The sequence below is a fragment of the Vipera ursinii genome (assembly GCF_947247035.1).
Source record: "Vipera ursinii genome assembly, chromosome: 3".
In the NCBI taxonomy this organism is placed as follows: domain Eukaryota; kingdom Metazoa; phylum Chordata; class Lepidosauria; order Squamata; family Viperidae; genus Vipera; species Vipera ursinii.
This window is the reverse complement of record NC_139516.1, coordinates 85296377-85312880: the sequence shown is the minus strand read 5'-3', so window position 1 is coordinate 85312880 and position 16504 is coordinate 85296377. Positions and strand designations below refer to the sequence as shown.

General features: G+C 37.3%; 1 protein-coding gene across 5 annotated transcripts in view; it reads left to right on the top strand.

The window, feature by feature from the left end:
* The window catches only part of PTBP2 (polypyrimidine tract binding protein 2), a gene marked incomplete at its 5' end in the record, with an annotated part of 116530 nt that overhangs the window by 76562 nt on the left and 23464 nt on the right, over positions 1-16504 (top strand). The window contains 2 exons of one of the 5 annotated variants that reach the window (XR_014492100.1): positions 11427-11725; positions 12979-13021. The exons of 2 other annotated variants lie outside the window; for them this stretch is intronic. Of the gene's footprint in view, positions 1-108; positions 1323-11426; positions 13022-16504 lie in introns of those variants that run through there. 2 more of the 5 variants (XM_083359418.1, XM_083359419.1) reach the window with 2 other exon arrangements.

The following is a 16504-nucleotide window of genomic DNA, read 5'->3' as shown; positions in this document are numbered from 1 at the left end:
CACCCTGTTATATAACCTATAGCTTTAAAGACATAACTTTTTATCGTAGCTTGTAAGTTCTATCTTTTTTGTTTTTAAAATAGATTTATGCACTAATTAACTTTTCAGATTTGCCATGCTTCTGCTGCAGTTTCATCTTCCATTTTCTGTGTCTGCTAAAAAAGCCTTTCTACTTATCACAGGTATTACGTGGGTTAACTAAACTGTCAAATTGCTCAATGGAGGGATGGGTAGGAGCAGAAAAAAACAGAGGGCAAACCTTGTCAACTGCTAAATAACAACTAAAAGGTGCTGAATATGTTATCCTCCGAGTTTTACACTAGTTCAGATTCTAATTGTATATATATATATCACCAATTATTTTTATGAGAACTACATTTAAAGGTTGATTTTTGCTTTAGCTAATTTAAATCTCAGTACACAATCATGTATGATTGAGATTTATTAATTTTACTGGGATCTAGCTTACAATTTTATACTAATAATGAACCAAATCTACGTTTACGTAATGGTATATTAATGACTTGTTTGAGGCTCTTCAGGAAACTTGAACTACTAATTTAAATTCAAACATCATTTTAATGAATCATTTTACATGAACTCAGACAATATCAAGGACTTTTAAACATAATTATTCCCTTGGCACATGCCAGAACTCATTCACTTATGTAGGAAGATATAATCCCAATTAATAACTTAGCCAGTCCTCATATATGCCTGTGAACAGAATTTGAGGAATGGGGGGGGGAATAATAAATTCCCTTTACCAAAAATGATGCAATATTTGCATTTAAATATCTTTGTTAAAAGTTTTTTGTATTTCATTTTTTTTTACCTTTCAAAAAAAGATTAGGTGATATGTAATTAAAAAGCAGACAATGTAAACTGTACATGCTGTTCTAAGAATGTAGTACAAAAGGACTCTTGTCATTTAAGGTATTTGGAAAAACAGCTCTCTCACATGACAAACTGCTTTGCATTATGCAGTAGACCAACTTGATTGTTTATAGGAGAAAAGATGAGTGGTGTACTGCAGAGTCACTTAGCTTTGCAAAGATGCAGAGCGAACCCATGGCATTCATTCTGCGGTATTCCTCTTAAGGCAGACCCTTGGCAAAAGTGCCCAAGGCTGTAAAATCTGGAGATGGATTTCTGGGGTGTAAAAAGCATACAGTATGTATGATTACTGTTTAACTTCCACTTTTTATTCCTGCTGTTTCAGCATTTTTACTGGACTGTGTTCTTTTATAAAAAAAATACAACTTTTATATTTCTATTTATCTTCCTTGAAACATAAAAATAAAATAGATAAGCATCTGAAACTAAGACTTTGGAAATTTAACAGAAGACTTAAGTGTGCCAAGAAGTCTTGATTTGTCTTGCTGAAAACTTTTGCTTTCAGAAGGTTTTTCTTAAAAATAAACACACACACACACACACACACGAGAATCAACTGTGGTTTCATTGATTCTAACCAATAGGAAGAACTCTAATAAAGGAAATGGAAGTAGCCAGAACAGTTGAAGGAAAATTAAAACTGAATGTGGCCAACATGTTATAAGATGATGTGGCATGAACCGATGGAGCTCCTTAAAAAAATTACCAATTTCAGTAACAAATCATTTCAATGAAGAGGGGGAAAATGAAGACAGTAGAAAAAGTTAAAGGTGTAATAAAAGTTTTTGAAAGCAAAGAGTGTATAGAAGAAGATAGGTCAACAGATCATTAAGGGAAAGTGTATACAGGAAGCCAAGGATTATAGAAAATAATGACACAATAGTTACAGACCAGTTGTCAGTGGATGCCAAGAACAATAGTAACATAACAAAATGTCATCAGAAATGTTCAGAATATGATTAAAAATAGTATATATAATAATAAGCCAGTATATCAATTGCTTAATAAAGACACCATAATATTGATAGGTAGCAAAGAAAAGGTCAAACTATTGCTTACTAAATTTGCATATATTACAAAATAGTAAAGCAAAAGTCAGAATGGGTTAGAGAAAAAGACTGAGCTTAATAGAGACAAATGTAAAGTTATTCACTTAGACATATGGTTACAATAAGGGGATATTTGGCTGGACAGGAATATTTGGTGAAAAAGATGTTGGAGGATTGTTAACTAAAAATCAAGTAGGCATCAGTGTAATGCTGTCGATTGTAAATTTAGCTGAATGAACAATATCATTCCCAAATTACAGGAGATCATCATTCCACTTTATTTTCCATTGGCTAGACATCAGCTCAAGTACCGGTATTATAGCAGTTCTGGCAAGACAGTTGTAAGGAAGAATTCAAACATTGGAACAGATTCGTAGAAGGCATGTTCAGAATGATTAGGGTGAGGGAAACAAAACCATATGAAGAAATTGAGCATGTTTAATTTTGAAAAGCCTGAAAAGGGAATATAATACCAGTCCTCAAATACTGGAGAAGATACCACACAGGATATCAAGATCTATCCTCAGTAGTTCCAGTGTGCAGAATGTGAAATTTTACATTGGCTGTGCTTCATTGAGAAAAACAACAACAAAACAAAACAGGTGCTTGTGTTTCATTGGAACTTGTGGTTTGACCTTAAGAAAACAGTGAGAACTTAGGGGGGGAAAAACCTTTGCTCCCTCACTTTTCTTCCTATGACTACAAGAATAATTAGGATGTCAATTCCTGCTCACATCTACCAACCTCTGAATCTTTGGAGAAATCAGCCCTTATTTTATTTTTAATAATAGAATATTCTATAATACTTTATAGAAATTATATGGAAGCAGGTTCCTATGACATTCGATATGCTCCTGAGGAATACCTATAAAGAGCGTGTGAAGTGGGATCGGCTTTTAACTTTTTAACTTCTATCATTCTTTCAGGTATCTTCAGAAGTGCAGTCAAGGCAGAAAGCGAATTTTAATTAGCCCACAAACCTAAATATTTCTTTCAAAAATCTGTTAAAACCTCATAAGCTTTTAATGTACGTTGCCTAAACCTTATTTTCAAAAGCCCAGACTATCTCAACCCGAAAGCTTCACTCTTGCCTTACTAAGGTAACACAAAATGAATCTTTCTCTTCCACCGGTCAAATCAATACACTTAGTCAGCGTAGAATCTCAGTTGCTTGGAATCAGGATTCTTATCTGTTGCTGGGAATGAAATGTCCATCAGGTGGTACTAATGCTTGGGCTGTATTTAAGAACTTTAGTCGATGCATAACTCCACTGCAAGTTTGAGTCCTCAAGGCTTTTTGAACGCCGCTTCTCCAGGGGTTCACCCATGGTCTTTTCTAAGAAACGAAGAAATTGCAGAACTTGGCCTATTAAGGCAAACTCTGATGCCAAGAATGGAATGGCTGACGTGTAGAATCTGCCTTGACCGTGCTTCTCCACTCCTGGGGATTGAGGAGGCCCGTTGAGTGCCTTGCCATGTTGGGCAGGTGCAGTTCCACTACGTAAGGACAGCCAGGCAATCAAGTGCAACTAGATTCACGCTTGGTTTTATTCACACGCTTAATATGTGCCTATATCAGTACTAATGCATGCTCTGATTCCTTTTGGTTACCATTACTATCCCTTTGGGATTCTGATAGAGTACTACAGGAGACAGATCCTTTTCCTCCTGACTTTTACTTTTAGTCTCCCGGATTGCTAACGGAGAGCAGAAACCTAAATGAGTGCCATTTAGCACCGTTAGCTTCTCCAAATGCTGCTAAGAGCCCTTCCCCAAATACTGAGCCATTCTTCCACCTCACCAACATAATAACTGGGGTCGCCATAGCTACTGCAGGAAGGCTAGGCCAATTACTGCATTCAGGTAATCATTAATTGCAAGAGACCAAACCATAATGTTCTGATAACATTTTCTGAAACAAAACAAAACACTTAAAACAGCATGCTTTGTTTCAGCTTCAAAATATTTTAAATGTGGATTTTTGGATCACAAAATACTCAGAATGCTTTCATATTTTAATTATTTTGCACACACCTCTTTGAGTTCTTCCTTATCACATGATAAATGTAAACAGATATATGGACAGTTAATGCTTTAAGAAATGTGGATTACACAGTGGAGAATTGGACTCATTGGCCTAAATAGTCTCTTTCAACAGTGATTCTACCAGTCAAATGTACTCATCCTGAACACACAAATAAAAGGTTACTAAATGTAACTTATTACATACATACCTACTGATCACAGTATTTCCTTTCAAAGTGTAATAAACTTTATGAAGAAAAGATTCAGAAATAGTAAGGAAATACACACACACACACCTCCATAGAGATAAAAGTTTAGGAAATATGACTTAAACCCTTCACAGTCCTTTCTGTACAGTGATATCCTTGCAAGGCACCCTGCCTTCCTCCAAATCTGTACACTGATTCACACATTGCATTCTGCATCTCTTTTTGACAATCTTGTCACTCCATCCAAAAGCAATTTTCTTGGTCTTTTCTTTCGTCTCCATTCATTTTTCTTTCATATGTTTACTTTGCAATTTGATCCTTATAGTTCATTATTCACCTTTTTTATTTTTCACCCAATCTGTTCTTGTTTTATTGTCCATTGTTTTACTATATTCAAGTTTCCTTCCTTCCAGCAGTTTTCTCTTCTTTTCAACATTACTAGGCCATGGAAGTACATACTATCTTCTACCTTTCTCCAACTTCCCATCTTTAGCAACTATTGTAGCAAGATATACATTACTTATTCTCCCTTATTATAAGAGTTCGAAACCAATAGTGTATTTTCTTCAGCATTTTGCCCATTGACATTGAGTGGATTCCTTTCTAAATTTTGTTCATTGTAAGTTCATTCCAAAAAATTCAAAATAAACAAGAATTGTATCCTACTGTCAGGTGACAGGCAAATGATATGAATATTACTTGCAATGCCAGGTGAGCCTTTTAAAAATGTAAATAACTTCAGATACCTTGGCTTTAGTTGATGAAGAGCAAATGTAATGCTGAATGATTTATTAAGATCATTTTTACTGATTAGTAATTGCATCACACTTTTAATTTTTGAATTGCACATTATTTGGATGATTCTCCAACCCACCCACCCACCCACCCCGGTGCCCTAGCAACAGCTTTCTGAACATCCATTTTATTTCTGATTAGCACTCAGAAGCTATTAACTGTGTGTCTTTGGCATCTTCTAAAAATCTAATTGGTAGAATCCTATTTTTCATGCTTAAAACTGTCCTCCCAGAGATGGCTTCATATTTAAGGTTGGCCTCAAGTGTAGGTCATCTTCTTGACATTTAAGTTACTGAAATACACACTCTATCAATATGACTTTCCTTCTCTGAAAGTAAAGTTGCTTTCTTCCAATTATTCTTCATGATTTCAATCTTACACATTAGTTATCTTCTTTTCAAAATCAATATCCTAAGGTAACTATTCCATACCATTTATATGGGATGCACATTTTTCTTCTGTCCCTTTACAAATATGCATTTCATATTAGGCTGTTGCTGCAAAATAAGTCCTGTAAGAACTAGCATTATAGTATGTGTTTCCCTTTCATTCCTCCTTCAGCATGTGTAGAAATGCAAATTTTAATACCGTAGTAAAGATAAAGAAGCTTCCATGTGTTATTTATGGTGTCTTGCCCTTTCGTTCACTTTTAAAATAAAATTAAAGGATGCTACACTCAGTGGAATTGATTATTGAACAAAATTTTTAAACGTAAGGTTTTAAAAATCCAACAAAAGAACTATAGAAGAAATAATTGCTAAAGGTAAGTAAATTATTTCTCTACAGTTCTTCCAATGAAATGCCAGATCATCATCATGACCTTTCAGAACATTATTGCTAGCAGGGATTTTTTGCAATTATTGGAAGCCATTGAAAATAATAACTTAGAGCACAGTATTTTAGTATGTAGCCAGGATTTGATTCCATTTTTGTACTTGGACAATATGAGCTGGTATCACCTTATTGCTTGCATGAAATAACAGCTTTCACAGAACAAATAAAGTAAGCAACCTTATTCCATTCTGTGGAAATTAGGCTTTGTGGCACATCCTATTCTGGAAAAAATACATATTTTTAGCATTAATAAAAACAGTAAATACCAAAGATGCATTTGCTTTAGGAAGTTATAATAAAATGCTTCACTGAAATTTTAAAACAACTGAAAAGACACTTGAACATAAAAAAAAAACATGCTGGATCCCCACACAGCCAACTAGTTTATTTATTTTCTCCTTCAAGGGAAGTAGATTCCTACACTGGCCAAGTAAGTTTTGCTATAAAACTTGCATTAACTAATTACGTATATATGTAGTTAATAAATTAAGATTAGAATTGTGTGTTGCACTAGCATGAAAGATAAACTACTTTTTCAAGAGAAGGTGCAAGGAAAACAGTAATGGGCATTATCAGTTGGAATTTGTTTTTTCATGGAAATTTAATGAAAAGCTAATTTCTGCCTGGTAGAGAAAGGCAAAACATATAAAAGTTCAAACAAGTCTTCACAGTTAGCTTAATTCTTTCCTTTTGCTATAATATTACACTGTTCTAAACTGTTCCTTTGGCGCATCACCACATATGAGCAGTACTCTGAATATATTAACTATTTGTTTATTTTCTTCAAAAAGAAGGATGGCCGAAATTGGGTTTTTAATAGATGTCTCATAGGCAATGATTGATGTATTCAAGTGATCAAGGTCTGATCTCTTTCTGATAAAAGATAATTACTTAATGGAATTTACTACTCATTCTTTGCATAGAAAAGTCTTTTGTCTTGGTTATACATTTTTGTTACTATTTCATTACTATAATGGGCAGTAAAAATTCTGCAGGTTATGGCTTGGCAGTCCAAATTGCATTCTATTAATCCTGTACATATTGTAAACTTATGCAGAACCTAAAGCAACAAGAAAATGTAGTTGGGTGAAGACAAAAGGCTGCTAATTAACACTTCTAGAAGAAAAAAAATCATAGCTCAATTGTACATGAGTACACCTATTAACATGTGAAGAGGGTACAGCGTGAATGCACATAATGTCTTTATAGTTGTATAGAGACAATATCCAACAAGCACTAATGCCATTCTCCTACATTTTTAGTAGCTGAAATAGCTTGTATAAATTTGCAGCTTAAACAAGGAAATTATGTTTGTCAACATGGTGCACAGATAACATCTCAGAGACGTACATTAAGTATACATGGCTGTCCCCTTCCAAGTACTTTTGTTCAACAGTGAATTTCCTCCCTACCCAGATAACATCCCTCATATTAGACGACTTTTCTCAGTTGCAATGACAAAATACAGTTTATGAATTAGACCACGGGTGTCAAGCTTGATCACGTCATGTGATGTACCGTGACATTTTTTGCCTTTGTGGAGCTGGGGTGGACATGGCCTGCGTGTGATGCATCTGGCCCATGGGCCACCAGAGTGACACCCCTGAATTCGACAAAGAAGAATCTAAGATCATGTGTAACTCCCAATAGCAGAAATTTAAGTGATGGTATCTCCCATTTTATGTCTGGAGGAAGTGAAATAGACAACCTGGTGTGGAGATTCAGATTGATTTGAACATCTGGGGTATTGATTAGCAAGGTAATTGTTTCCAAACATGGAAACCTAGGTATAAGGCAACAATTACATGATTTGGTGTCTTCAATCCAGCACCAAGGTATTATGAGCCCCAACAATTGATCTTACACCTATTCAGGAGACCCAGGAGCCAATGTCATTTCACAGGACTAGAAAAACTCAATTTTGGAATAGATACTTCAGTCTGACCATTTTGATCCCACTGAGAAAATCGGCAGGATGAGATACAGCACCTGTTTTTCTGTCTGCCACTACTGTTGCCTCAAGAACTTGCCCATTTCCCTGCTTTCAAGACTATAAACCTACCCTAATGTTAGGTGGAATGAAGCACAGTGCAAACGCCATATCTGATATTCCATTTGCAATCCTCCTTGTAATATTCCTCATATCACTATTAAAGCAATTAGAAAACAATGTCCAGTAGTTTCTCAGAAATTTTCTTCTAAAGAGATTTCTGCTTTTCTATCTTACTTAGAGTATGCTTCAGCGAAAGATGCTACTGCTGCTAGTCATGTTTTCTGCTACACAACTATGTAGCCTTCATGTCTGCCCAAATTTTAAAAAAACCCATGGAGGCAGTTAACCTTGTGATGCCTCCCCTTGATAAATTAATACAGCTACAACGATTACAATATTAAAAATCTGCCTTTCTCTTTTAAAGTTTGGAACAAGGGAGAGAACACAATAAGAGTCACTTTTTTGGAGCTGCTGGTTGTAATCCAGATCTTTTGCCCTTCCTCTTTTGAGCCTGTGAATTATTGCTGGCCCAGTTGATGCCTAATTCAGAGAGTGCCCCAAACCTGGTATTCCCTGAGAAATGCTAAATGGGCTCACCCTAGTTCATTTCTGAGCCCAAGGAAGAGTAGGTAAGTGTGGCCATGTAAGGGAGCTGGAGGTATGACCTTGAAGAGGAGGGAAGCATAGGCCTTGCAAAATTATGTTGTTACAGCTTTATAATACAGTATGCCTGGCCTGCTTCCTGGTGTAGTCTATCTTGAGGAGCTAACGTGTCCCTGCTGAAGCATCATTATAAAGCTACATCTCCAAACGGCAACCAAAAGGAAGCAACATTTGCTTCCTTTAAAAAAAAAGAAAGTCAGGTAATACATTTCCCCTAAACTAATAGTGCAGTAGTTATTTCACTCTCAAAAATCCATGATCCATGAAAAATCATGAAAGTTGATACAGATTTGGAGATACTGAAGAAAAACTGCCACTGAAAGTTTCATCCTTTCAATCACACAATCACAAAAGCTAATCAAGGAGAGAAGTAACCTGGAATTAAGGAGAAAGTTCCTAACAGTGAGGACAATTAAGCAGTGGAACAGCTTGCCTTCAGAAATTGTGGGTACTCCATCACTGGAGGTTTTTAAGAAGAGACTGAGCAGTCACTTGTCTGAGATGGTATAAGTTCTGCTTGAGCAGGGGGCTGGACTAGAAGACCTCTAAGGTCCCAGCTCTTTTCTGATATCACTAACTTGGGTTATTTCCCTTGGCTACTGCTTTCTAGACATACAAAGTTGGTTTCACACTTACGAACCTACCCATCCTGCCCACAAATCTCTTAATCTTGAGTGATTTTGCTCAGTAAAAATCAGCTAATCTTACTATTTATATTTAGAGGGTACCCAATATTCATTCGTTATTTTGGCAATCCACTTATCTAATAAGAAATTGTACTTAAGATGCAAAGGTACTTGCCACTGACACCAGAAAATGTCAAGCTCATCAGGCACGTTGAAAGAAAGAAAATTGTATTAAATACAAATGACAAGTTAAATCATCTGTTGCATCTGCCTTATGCGGCTTTCAAGTTTCAAATTTAATATAGATAGCAAATAGCAATCAAATAGCTCTTTCATTGATTGTGCAGAATTGTGTAGACTATTCCCTAGAAGAGAGATTGGAAGGAGAAGTAGCGGAAAGGAAGATAGAAGCGATATATTTTTAAAAAAAAAACAACAACCCAACAATTTGGCATTAGCTCTCAGTCATCCATCTCCCTTTTTAATTGTAAAACTGTTGCCATTCTGTAAACAAATGCAACCAGAATCCTCAGCTATGACAGCAAATATACTGACCAGATATAAATTATATGTAAACATTCGTTTCTGAAAAGAATAGACATTTTAACAGCAGATCGTTTAAATAAATTTATAAAAGTGATTCAGCCTAAAACAATATAAAAATATAATTGTCAAGCTATAGCCAGTGAATGCAGAGCTGAGTTTCGCACCTGTTTAAAACAACTTTGTCTAATAGGTAAACTCATAAATTTGTGCTATCCCAATAAAATCTCTTGGGTTTTAATGAGAATACAGTGTTTAAAATTCTGCAGAAGGATGACAACCAAAGATACTGGACATGTCTTCCACATATCCAGGTGTATGCTGATCCTTTTTTTTCTTTTCTTTTCCCCAACAGACTGTTTTTAAATGATGTGGCTGTTAGATGTTTGTACCACTGAGTAAAGTGTGCTTCAGTTTTCAAGTATTATAGATTATAAGTAGCAGCTGCATCTCCTTCGACTATCGGTGAAGAGTGTGATGTGCTAAGCAGAAATTTTTTTAAAAAAACACATTAATCCCGTAACGGTTTGAATTCTAAATATTGCTAGAAAGTCAATGGCTCTGTTTCAAGTTGAGTAGGAGAAGGGATCTACAGGCAGAACATTAACTGTGAACTTTGTTTGGTGTGTCATTTTTTTACCATGCACCTCTAAGCAGATGCAGAAATCCTCATGAAAGGAACAGTATTCATTCATTCATTCATTCATTCATTCATTCATTCATAAATAAATAAATAAATAAATAAATAAATAAATAAATAAATAAATAAATAAATAAAGTTACTTTGAATTTACACCAGTCGGCATACATCAAAATGACATTTCATGGCATACAGCTCTCAAAGGGTCACCACCTCCGATATACACTCCTTGTTCGTGGCCAGCTCAAGTTTCAGATCGTCCATTTTAGTCTCTAGGGAGCGAACGATGGCAAACAGGACAGATGGAAATGGAGCTCCATGTGGATTAGCCCTCAAATTAGCTTGTATTCTGACAACCTCGCCTTCTTTCCTTTTTCTGATCCCCACTCTTCTACCTTTTCCTTAAAGAGGAAAATTGAATTGGCAGCAAGAGTATGCGGTGCTAAATGAAGTAAGAGCCACTGACCTTTTTAACATCTCTTTCTATTCTTCACATTTTGCAATGGTGCGTGGATTGTTCTTATACCGTAGATATTACAGACACTGCCTTGCAATTTTTCTGATTTCTCTCAAATTATTTGCATTTAGCATCCAACCTGCCACTGTAGTGCTTCCCCCGTGAACAGGATTATAGCAGAGATCCTGTCAATGTCTGAGCAGGAGTCCCCATTGTGAGTCTTAAAAACAGTCAGGAATTGTGTTTTCTAAAACAGAAGCTCAGAGTGCAACTATTGCAGGATTAGGAAAGGGTTTTTGCATGTATTTATATTGGACTCGGGAAGTTTGTTAGAAAACATTGCCCTAGACTGTATTTGCAGAAGTAAAATGTCATGGTCAAGAAAAATGCTCATTCTTCTCTAATCTGCGTTGGTCAGATCATACAATTAGACTGAGCAGTACATTTTAAAAAAGACTTTAAGAAGCAGAGCTTTTCTGGATGAGAACCACCAGCATGAAGGAAGGAAAGGAGGGAAGGAAGGAAAACTTAGTTGGACGTGCTGCATATGTTTAGCGTAGAAAGATTGCAGAGAACCATAGTTGCCTTCAATACAGGTCATTCTTGACTTATGACTTACAATAGAGCCCAAAATTTCTGTTGCTGAGCCAGAGAATTGACATGTGGTATTTGCCCCATTGTATGATCTTTCTTAGATCCTGAAGCTAAAACTCAAATACTTTGGCCACCTGATGAGAAGGAAGGACTCACTGGAGAAGAGCCTCATGCTGGGAAAGATTGAGGGCAAGAGAAGAATGGGACAACAGAGAATGAGGTGGCTGGATGGAGTCACTGAAGCAGTAGGCGTGAGCTTAAATGGACTCCAGAAGATGGTAGAGGACAGGAAGGCCTGGAGGAACCTTGTCCATGGGGTCACGATGGGTTGGACACTACTTCGCAACTAACAACAACAAAATGATCTTTCTTGCCACAGCTGTTAAGTGCAAGTTGTTAGGTTAGTACACATTTGTTAAGTAAAACTGGCTTCCCCATTGATTTTGCTTATCAGAAGGTCACAAAAGTTGATCACATGACCCCAGAACACTGCAACCATCATAAATATAAGTCAGTTGCCAAGTGTCTGAATTTTGATCGTGTGACCACGGGGATGCTGTAACAGTCATCTGTGTGAAAAATGGTAAAAAAAGGTCACTTTTTTCAGTGGCGTTATAAGTTTGGACTAAATGAATTGTAAGTTGAGGACTACGTGTATTAAAGGACTTCTATGAAGATGGAGCAGGATGGTCTAGGATTATTTCAGAAGGTATGGATTTAAATGGAAAGAAAATGGATTTTGGTTGGGCATCAGGAAAAAGTTCCTAAGAGTAAGAATTGCTCTGGATTACCTCCAGGCGGTGGAGTCTCATTGAAGGAGGCAGATCTGTTGGGAATGCTATATTAGTGAATTTGGACTAAATGAATTCCAACATCTCTTCCATCCCTTCCCAAAGCTGCTTTTTCACGAGGCAACTGGACTTTCTTGTTTTCCTTCAAAGATGTTTCTCTTCTCATCCAAGAAGCTTCTTCAGCTCTGACTGGATGGTGGGGAACGGAAGGATTTATACTCCTTGCAGACAGCTGGTCATTTGCATTCTTTTAGAGAGTCATTGAGGCCTGGAGGTTTAGCTGTGTCATCAGGGTCACCTGAGTAGTGCAAATGTGTGTGGCGCCTTCTTGGAACCGCTGAAAGGACTGTGTTGTAGACTGGAGATAGATGATGTCGTATCTCTCCCCCTCTGTTGAGAGAGGGTGTTCAATTTTGACATAGATGGCCTCTTTGACCCCTCTTTTAAACCACCGTTCTGATGACCAGGACTTAGGGGACAGTGAATGTGTCCAGATGGCTCCTCTTTCTCTGGTCACTTGCAGGCCTCTGAATGCTGGGTCATGAAAGGACAGCAAAGGAAACACCCAATGTTCTAACTCACCCGGGGACAGCTAGACTCTTGGGGAAACACCCAGAGTGAACAGATGATGTCTCGAGGAAACACCTAGAGTGAACAGATGGTGTCCTGGGGAAACACCCAAAAGGGAAACTGCTAGCTACTTCTGCTTTCTAGTTTCTTATCTATAGTGTGCCAGCCGTAAGGGGCGAAGTCTTAATCTTCTGAGTGCCAGCTTTGCTGGGTGAAGTGCTTATATAACCAAAATAGTATAAAAATAAGACATCTTTGCTATGTGATGCTTTTCGCATTTGTTTTAGAAAAGCCCGTCTCTATTCAGATGAATAAACACATACTTTGGAAGGCAACTTCTGGTTTCCTGTATTTTGTTATCAAGCAAAACCTCCGAACCTACACATCAGTTCCTCTGTGGACTTTGCTGTCTTCGAAAGAGTGGCCTTTGTCTTTTAAATGCAGATGGACTGCTGAATTTTGTCCTGATGGGTTTGTTCTTCTATGTTGTGCCATGTGTTTATGAAGTGGTTGTTTTGTTTCCCCAACGTACAGATTTGCACATGGCTCCCTGCATTATATTCTATTCTGGTTTTTTGTTATAGGAAATCTCACTCTTTTCTTGATTACCATTAGTGGTATCTCTGATGCAAAAGCATTATTCATTCCCATTTCTGTTCATTTCCATCACCTGTATCATGTGCAATTGGGTCCGTACACTATTCTAAGCTATTTAATCTATCTTCTGCAGTTCATTTTCCTTTCATTAATAAAACAATGACCTCTGCAAATAAAAATCAAATCAGTGTGAAAGTCTCATTTGATCACAGTTATTGTTAATGGTTACTTTGAAAATGAGTTCTTATTCCAAGTGCCTGATTAATGGATCTAAGAATTAATCAATTACAGATTCCTGATTATTTTTGCCAGGGAGTTAATAGACCATTGATTTACCTAGTGTTGGGTGCATAAGAAGGGTGCGTAGATACATTGGTTCACCCCAAGCAAGTGCTCTACAGGAATGCAAATAGTATATATCAGCTTATGTGAATCTTAGAGCCACTGGAGTGTTACTACTATATTGTCTTGCCATTTCACAGGAGTACTTGATATACACAATATTCAAGATGCAAAGTTTAATTATTACAGTTTGACTTAATAGGTAGGGAATACATTTTAATTGATGAATGTGGGTAGGAGCTACTTGCTTGCTTATAGGAACCAGAAGATGCCTTAGACCCGGTCAGTTTTATTTATAAACCTAATAGGTGCATTGATCTGAAGGCATAAAGAGAAAAGAATTAAGATTGATTCTTAATTTTGCATGATTTTGAACTTTAATAAACAAGATAATTCTTACTGTATATTGAAGATTGAAGAAGGCACTGTCAGGCACAAAAGGTTCAGTCTAACTTATTTATTGCTAAAAATCTACGCACAGGAAACTTTTCAACTAATGGTCAGCAACTGGTTAGAGTTTGATAAGGGTCAATGGAAGTCAAGGACGTTGGAGTTTGTTTGTGGCTACAAAGTGATTCTAGGCTGATCCTTCTTTTTACTTCTCTCCTGGCTCTGCCTGTCCTAGTTCTACAGGCACTGACTTTAAAGCAGCCTTCCCTGAGATGTTAACTTCCAGATGATGGTATTCAACCAGATTTTAGCACAACACATCTATGCAGTGCTAGACTAAAGTAGACCCATAGTAAAATGAAATTATTGTGAAGATGGCCTCACTACAATTGACTACTTCCAAAAGGTCATGATAGCTTAACCCAAGACTTTTATTTTGGGGAGGGGATGTAGCAGTCCTGGGAACAAAATTATACCTAGGATGAATATTTATATGTATATACTGCTCAAAAAAATAAAGGGAACACAAGATAAGACATCCTACTATTAAATACAGTACATTGTGTTGTTTAAGTGTTCCCTTTATTTTTTTGAGCTCTGTGTGTGTGTGTGTGTGTGTGTGTGTATCACAAGGGACGCGGTGGCTCAGTGGGTTAGGACGCTGAGCTTGTCGATCAGAAGGTCGGCAGTTTGGCGGGTCGAATCCCGAGTGCCGTGTAACAGAGTGAGTGCCTGTTACTCGTCCCAGCTTCTGCCAACCTAACAGTTCGAAAGCACGTAAAAATGCAAGTAGAAAAATAGGGACCACTACGATGGGAAGGTAACAGCGTTCCATGCGCCTTTGGCGTCTAGTCATGCTGGCCACATGACCACGGAGACGTCCTTGGACAAGCACTGGCTCTTCGGCTTTGAAACGGAGATGAGCACTGGCCCCTAGAGTTGGAAATGACTAGCACGCATGTGCAGGGGACAGGTATTCCTAGAAGATATCATGTTGATTCAAGCTAGCTGGGTCTCCCTCTTACTTTAAAAGGGTTAATGTCTCATGAATATGCAGATTCTCATTCAGTCTAGAAATGAATATGCTGAATATAGACTAAGAAGAAGTCAGCTCCCTCAAGAGCTTACACCAAGCTATGGGGGAATCAAAGCCTTTGCTTGAACAAGCCTAATAACATAGTAGGGGAGTAACTCACAGCACCTCCTCCCTTTTAGCCAGAAAATAGAGGAGTGGGGTTGGCAGCTCAACGGCAGGGAGGACCAAAAGCAAAAACTTTCTAAGTCTTACCTTTTCTGTTTAAAAAGCTTGATTTGAGATGTGTATTAGATCACCAGAAGATATAATGAAGGAGGAGTTTAGTGAGATGAGAAAGGGATTATTGGAAGTCACGAGTTACCATAGATCCAGAAAAACAAAAACAAAACCATCCCACCTTGATGAGCTGAATTCAGAAAGGCAGAAGGCTGCAGGTCAAGGGAGAAGTAAACTCCCTGTGTCTATGGTAAACAGCAAAGCTGGTTTCTCTGGGAATGGAGGTGAGGGAAGAAGAATTGGAGCCTTGAAGACTCAGGAAGTCCTTTGAGAAAGCCACACTCAGAACACTGAAGGATACTTCTTCAGGTCTGGAAAGATCAAACGTATCTGTGGTAAAAAGAGCTGTGCTACTTTCTGCGAAGAAAAGAGGTAAGCTATACAAAGCTTAAAAATCACCTTGAGTGTCTGGAGGAATAGTGCAATTTCACAGGCTGATTCTAAACCAACACACAATCACAGAAATGTGAAGTCAAAAGGCCTCATCACAATGGGAAGTCTTTCTGTTCAGTTCACTTTACGTCTTCTTCTTCTTCTTCTTCTTCTTCTTCTTCTTCTTCTTCTTCTTCTTCTTCTTCTTCTTCTTCTTCTTCTTCTTCTTCTTCTTCTTCTTCTCCTCCTCCTCCTCCTCCTCCTCCTCCTCCTCCTATTGGAGAACCTTAAATTCTCCTTAAGCAGAGCTTGGAGCTGGATTTTTTTTTCCACACAGGTGCTGGATTAGAGGTAAGCTGTGTGTAGGGCTTCCCAAGGGAGTGACCATGGCACTAGAAAAGAGAGTAGAGTAGAGGAATGGACGGAACAGAACAGAACAGAATAGAACAGAAGAATAGAATAGAATAGAATAGAATAGAATAGAATAGAATAGAATAGAATAGAATAGAATAGAATAGAATAGAATAGAATAGAATAGAATAGAATAGAATAATAACTTTATTGTCACTTTAAATGTGCACTAATCGGCATACATTAAAGTGAAATTTTGTTGCATACAGCTCTCAAAGGGTCACCACCTCCTATATACAATACATAAATATGACATAAATAAATAAATATGCACATGCCCCATATATTATATGACACAGAGAAATAACACAGTCTAGTTTGGATTATGTATACGTGTGCATGACAACAAAATTGAATCTTGCGACTTTACCAGATGGATGGCATAGGGAACAAA